The sequence below is a fragment of the Malus domestica genome, chromosome 14 (assembly GCF_042453785.1).
Source record: "Malus domestica chromosome 14, GDT2T_hap1".
Taxonomy (NCBI): Eukaryota; Viridiplantae; Streptophyta; class Magnoliopsida; order Rosales; family Rosaceae; genus Malus; species Malus domestica.
Genome location: NC_091674.1, coordinates 13,968,542 through 13,974,384, shown reverse-complemented (window position 1 = coordinate 13,974,384; position 5,843 = coordinate 13,968,542). Strand labels below are relative to the sequence as shown.

At 36.0% G+C, this 5,843-nt stretch overlaps 1 non-coding gene across 1 annotated transcript; it reads left to right on the top strand.

The window, feature by feature from the left end:
- Positions 1 to 1,663: 1,663 nt before the first annotated feature.
- On the top strand, positions 1,664 to 1,770 carry LOC114821254 (small nucleolar RNA R71). Its single transcript, XR_003768700.1, has one exon. It is a non-coding gene; the product is annotated as a small nucleolar RNA R71 (small nucleolar RNA).
- Positions 1,771 to 5,843: the final 4,073 nt, after the last annotated feature.

The window sequence follows — 5,843 nt, the reverse complement described above, 5'->3', positions numbered from 1 at the left end:
CATTTAATCCTCACTAGGACCAGCAGCATGGACTTGATCTTTGAATGGAAGGTGATACTTGAAATGATCTAGTAATGGTTAAAATTCTAGGGTGGGTGCCTGAATCATTGAAATCAACATGTTAGTAGAAAATGAAATTGAAATTTGAGGAGGTGGCTTACCTATGTACTGCGACAAGAACTCAAAGACAAACACTACTTCAAAATTTTCAGGAATGTTGCTCCTGGCTAGGTTTAGTGTGAGGGCAGTGACTTGTCATGTGTCATAAAATCCAACTTCTTCAGGGATGGTTGTCTCAAGTACATCCTCTTTGATGAATTCTAGATATTCTCCAGCCAATTCTTTCTCTTGAATCTTTGGAAAGGTTTCAAAGATGTCTTTCTTTCCCTCTTCTTTCTTGGTTTGCAAAAACCTGCAAGGAAAAGGTACATTTGGTAGAATGGGGTTAGAAAGAATTGAATTTGGAACAACCTTACTAGAATTGGATGGTGGTGGAGCTAGGGTGGTTGCGGCACTAAGATTAGAGATGATAGAAAAACTGCCCGGATCCTTGAGTTTTGTTGGAGCTTTCTTTAGAGCACATCACCCACATTTTCAAACACCATCACCTTCTCATTAGGTCTATACTTTCTCTTATAGTTGTTCAGCTCCTTGAAGAATTTCCCATATGCTGACATATTCCTAATGACATCAAGCAAAGGTAAATTAACATTCACTTTACTTTAAATATCAAAATTTTCTTTAAATGACTTATCCTGCTTGCTTTTGGCAAGTCTTCCAAGAAATGGGATAAGCGGAGTGTAAGGTTTTTTAACCTTGTGAAGATTTGTAGCTTCAAATGCAAAAGTGGCATTGCTTGGATCATCATTCGGTTTCTCATTCTCTTCTTGAGTGGCACATGCATTCACATGATCTAATTCATTAGTAACTTCATTGCCAACTCCATTATTAATAACCTTACCACTTCTAAGTGTAGTAATTGATTTGGCCTGCTCTTGGTTCTTTTAAAGTATCACCGGTTGCCTCGGAAACTTTCAGGCCACTCTTTGACTCAAAGCATCTGTAATCTGACTTAATTGTGTCTCCATATTGGTTAGAACAGCCTAATGTTTTTGGAATTGAACGGTGTTTTGAGCTAGCATTTTGACCGTATCTTCAAGTGTAGTGGTAGGCTTTGGTTGGAAATTTTGAAAATGATTGTTATTCTTCCATGAGAGATTGGGATGATCTCTCCAACTAGGGTTATATGTATTAGAGTATGCATCATTCCTTGGCCTTTGATTGTAAGAGTTCATGAGATTCACATGCTCTTGGACAAATTCGGGATAAGCCTAACTAGTTGAGCATTGATAAGTAGGATGGCCCGGTATGTTCCAAATGGCACACCTCAGCTATCTTAGGCACCATATTGAGCATAGAATCAAGCTTCTTTTCAAAACTAGCCACCTGTAATGCAAGATCATTATTAGAACTCATTTCATACACTCCAACTCTTTTACCTCTTGTATCTTTGTGTTGAGCATTAGATCCCAACATCTCATAGATGTTGTATAACTCTTGATCAGTCTTTTTCTTCAAAGCCACACTTGCTGCATTATCAACATTTGATTGACATGTTTGGGTTAATCCATCATAAAAAATATGCATTTGTAAGTAAGGAGGTAACCTATGATGTGGACATTGCAGCAAAAGGCCTTTGAAGCGCTCCCAACATTCATTGAAAGGTTCTACATCATCTTGCTTAAAGTTAAAGATTTGCCCTCTCAAAGTGGTTGTTGTGTTCCTTTCAAGTGCAAATATAAGGATAGTATAATGGCACAAGTAAGGGTGTCGAACCACAAGGACTGATTAGAACTCTACAAATTACTAGCTTTATGAGAAGCCTAACTAAACAATGAAACTAACAAATTGAGTTTGGATTTTGATTTGAGAAGTAAAGTAACTTAAAAGGCAAGAGAATGTAAATATGAATAATAGACTGATTTAGAAATGATGGGAATGGAACTAAGGATACCGATTTCACCGTTACAAGCCAATTCCATGAAAATTAAGTCAAAACGCATTCAACTCTCCAATCTACAACTAGGGTTTGTTTTACTCATTTATGATCATCCATTTGATGTGTGGTTGTGATCAAGTACTCCTAATCTACAACCTAGTTATGATGTTCAACTTAAATTACCAACTAAGAATCCATTAAGAATAAGAAAACTTCAAAGAACCAAAGAAATCACATGGCAGAATGTATGCATAGCAATTTCTTCATTCATTCACATGTCCATCAAGATTAAGTGTGATGTGTATTATAACCTTGATCAAATAATTCATAAGCAATCCTAATGGTGATCAAACATTAAGATTAACAAACAAATTAAACTATAAAATCAGTGAATGAAACAAGAACACATATTTTGAATATTTTAACTTAATAACATAGAATAGTTTTGCAAGGCTACATCAAAATCCCCAGCTATGAACCTAATTACACAACTTGATTACAGAATATATAAATATCAAGAACAACATGAGTGAAATTAAAGTTCATAGAAAAAACCCCCCTTGAAGTAATTCTGATATTGAACTTCTCTAAGAACAGCGCAGCTGCGTGGTTTCTTTGGTGGCAGCGGATGGTGAAGGGAAATAGGGTTTTGTTTCTGGAAGAAAGGCTAAAGAAGGAAAAAAGAGAGAGCTCTGGGCGACCCCAAGGGGGGCTTGTGAAAAAGTGATTTAAAACTCTAGTATTTGTAGGCTAAAAGGGGATGTAGCTGATTGCAAGGTGATCCCTACCATTAAGCCAAAGTTTTGAACGTTTTTCCTTATTTGGCTCCTCCAAATCAGGCTAGATATCCCCATTCCTTTTCCATTTTGTTCCTAGTCTTCTAACAGGCCAGATTTATCTTGTATTCTTTATTTAAGTTTCAAAATAGGCCACTAAACTTTTTTCCACGTTTGAATAAGGGTCAACCCCAAAAATGGCATTTTTTCACTTCTTTTGCCTTCAAATTGATCCTAAAGTACATGTAACTGCACACTAACACAAAATAAGGTAAAATTCAACCAGTTTAACTCAAAAACATCACAAAGAGGCTAGAAATGGATGGTATAAATGCATGAAATATATGAGTTATCAGTGGCTGTCTTTTAAGTAGAAAAAAACTTATCTAATAATTTCTTAGCTACGACATCCCAAATGGTGAGCAAACCAGGTGTTAAAGTCATTAGCCAACCCTTCACCTTATCTTTCAATGTGTAAGGAAAGACATTCATCCTCATATTTGCTTCATTCACTCCCTGTAAAGGTAAACCACTCACAACATTATAGAATTCTTTAATATGGGCTAACGGATCTTCATTAGCTAAACCATAAAAAGAAGGAAGCATGTGAAAATGTGAAGATTTGAGATCATAGTTTCTAGCTTTAGGAGTCAACAAGATGCATGAAGGTGAATTTGGTATAATCATTTAAGCATAATCCTCCTAAGCTCAATTGTCATCATTATTGTCAGCCATCTCTTCTTCTCCATCCGAATTAGAGTGCTCAGAATAAGCACCTACACTCATTGATCTAGAAGAATTATCGTCCTCTTCTTCACAGTTAATTGAAGCACTAGTTAATACAAAGTTCTCAAAGGTGTTGGCCTTTAACCGTTCAAGTCTTTGACCTATCTCAGCTAGTTTATCTAACATATACTACGTGAGAAAAAACCAAATAAAACAGAATTTAGGAATCTAAACTTTATATGAAAATAGATAGGGCTTTAAACAAAAACAATCAATTATAGGGGACTGAAATCAGTCCCTGACAACGACACCATAATTTTGTTGTGTTCCTTCCTAGTGCAAAAATATGGTTAGTATAATGGCACAAGTAAGGGTGTCGAACCACAAGGACTGATTGGACCTCTATGAATTACTAACTTTGAAAGAACCCTAACTAAAGAAGTAACCAATTGAGAGTAGTTTTTATGCTGTAAACTTAAATAACTTAAAATGCAAGAAATATGTAGCAACGAATAATATAGTGATGTAGAAACAATGGAGATGAGGTCAGGGATTCGAATTCACCATTACAAAACCAATTCCATGTTTATAAAGTTATGCCGCATTCAACTACCAACCTGTTTCCTGAGTTCATTTTACATATATATGATCAGCCATATGATATGTGGTTTTGATCAAAGTCTTCTAATCTGGAACCTAATTGGGATGTTCAACTTCGGTTCCTAATTAAGAGTCGTTAGCATGCAAGAAAACGTTAAAGAACCAAAGAAAATACATGGCAAGATGTTTGCATAGCATTCTCTTCATTCATTCATAGGTCTACCAAGATTAAGCATGATGTTTACTATAATCTTGATTAAATGATATGTAGTTAACCCTAATGGTGATAAAACATTAAAATCAACAAACAAATTTAACAATAGATTCAATGAATGAAACAGGAAGCAGATTGATAAACTGAATACTTTAACTTAAAAACATGGATCAATTTTGCAAGGCTACGTCGAAATCCCAACTGTGAACTTAGTTACACATCATGTGCACAAAAATTAAAATGAAAATACACAACATGAAAATAAATACAAGAGAGGAAACCATTGAAGCAATTCCAATGTAGAACTTCTCCAAGAACAGCCTTCTGCGATGAGACTTTAGTAGTGGTGAAAGTGTATGGAATGGCTAGGGTTTTTTTTTTTTTAAAGTGAATCAAAAGAGAGGAAAAATAGATAATCAGAATTGTGTAATTCGCCCAAAATGAAAAGGGCATGTAAAAGTGGCTAAAAGGCAAATTTTTTAAGGGGTAAAAAAGGCTGGAAGATATTCCAAAGTGATCCCAGCAACTTAGCCTTTATTTTGCACATTTTTGCCTTATTTGGCACCTCCAAATCATGCTAGATTTTGTTTGAACCATGAGAATGTGTAATTAGATTTTTGGTTGTAATTTGATTTGATCAAATGTTGTAAAAGAGCATAAGCTCTTCTTTACATTAAGGTACCTCTTTCTTATTTTATTTGATATGCATGAAATTGGAGTAGTTGGGTCCAACACCCAACAGGTAACCACACTTTAATATTATTAAATACGTAACTAAAATCAACTACCATCCCTAGACCGAGATCCAACACTAAGCTCATGTTGGATCCAATCGAAGGTTCATAGTTGTTGATACACAAAATCAGCGAGGACTTTGGTACAACAGAAAGTGTTAAGTTTGTGACCCTCGCTAGATTGCTCCGGTCACTAGTGTGGATAAGTATGTAAATAGATAGAGACAGGAAAGCAAACACAAGATGCACGTGGTTCACCTAGATTGGCTACTTCCACGGAGTAGAGGAGTTCTCATTAATTGTGAAGGGTTTACACAAGTACATAGGTTCAAGCTCTCCTTTAGAGAGTACTAGTGAATGATGTAGTACAAATGACATTAGGAAATATTATGAGAGAATGATCTCTATTTATAGAAGAGAGTTTCTAGTTTCGTTCTGACATTGACACGTGTCGTGTTGTGATTGGCTTCTGATGTTGACACGTGTTACGCTATTATTGGCTTCTGATGTCGACACGTGTCGCGCTGTGTTTGGCCTCCTGATTGGAGGGAAACTCTTCTGGGTCCTTGACAGTATAACGTTGACCGATGCTTAGTAGTTTCGAGATTGGTCAAGTATGGTACAAACAATGCTTCCCTAAGTTCCCGAGTGAGGGCAGCTCATCGGATGAGGACTTACAAGATCCAAGCCATTGAGTAATCACGAAACTTCTAAGTACCAAAATGTGGTATCATTTTCACTGGCCTTATCTATCTCATATGTAGATGTGGCATCTTCTCTGGAAGTACTTTTCC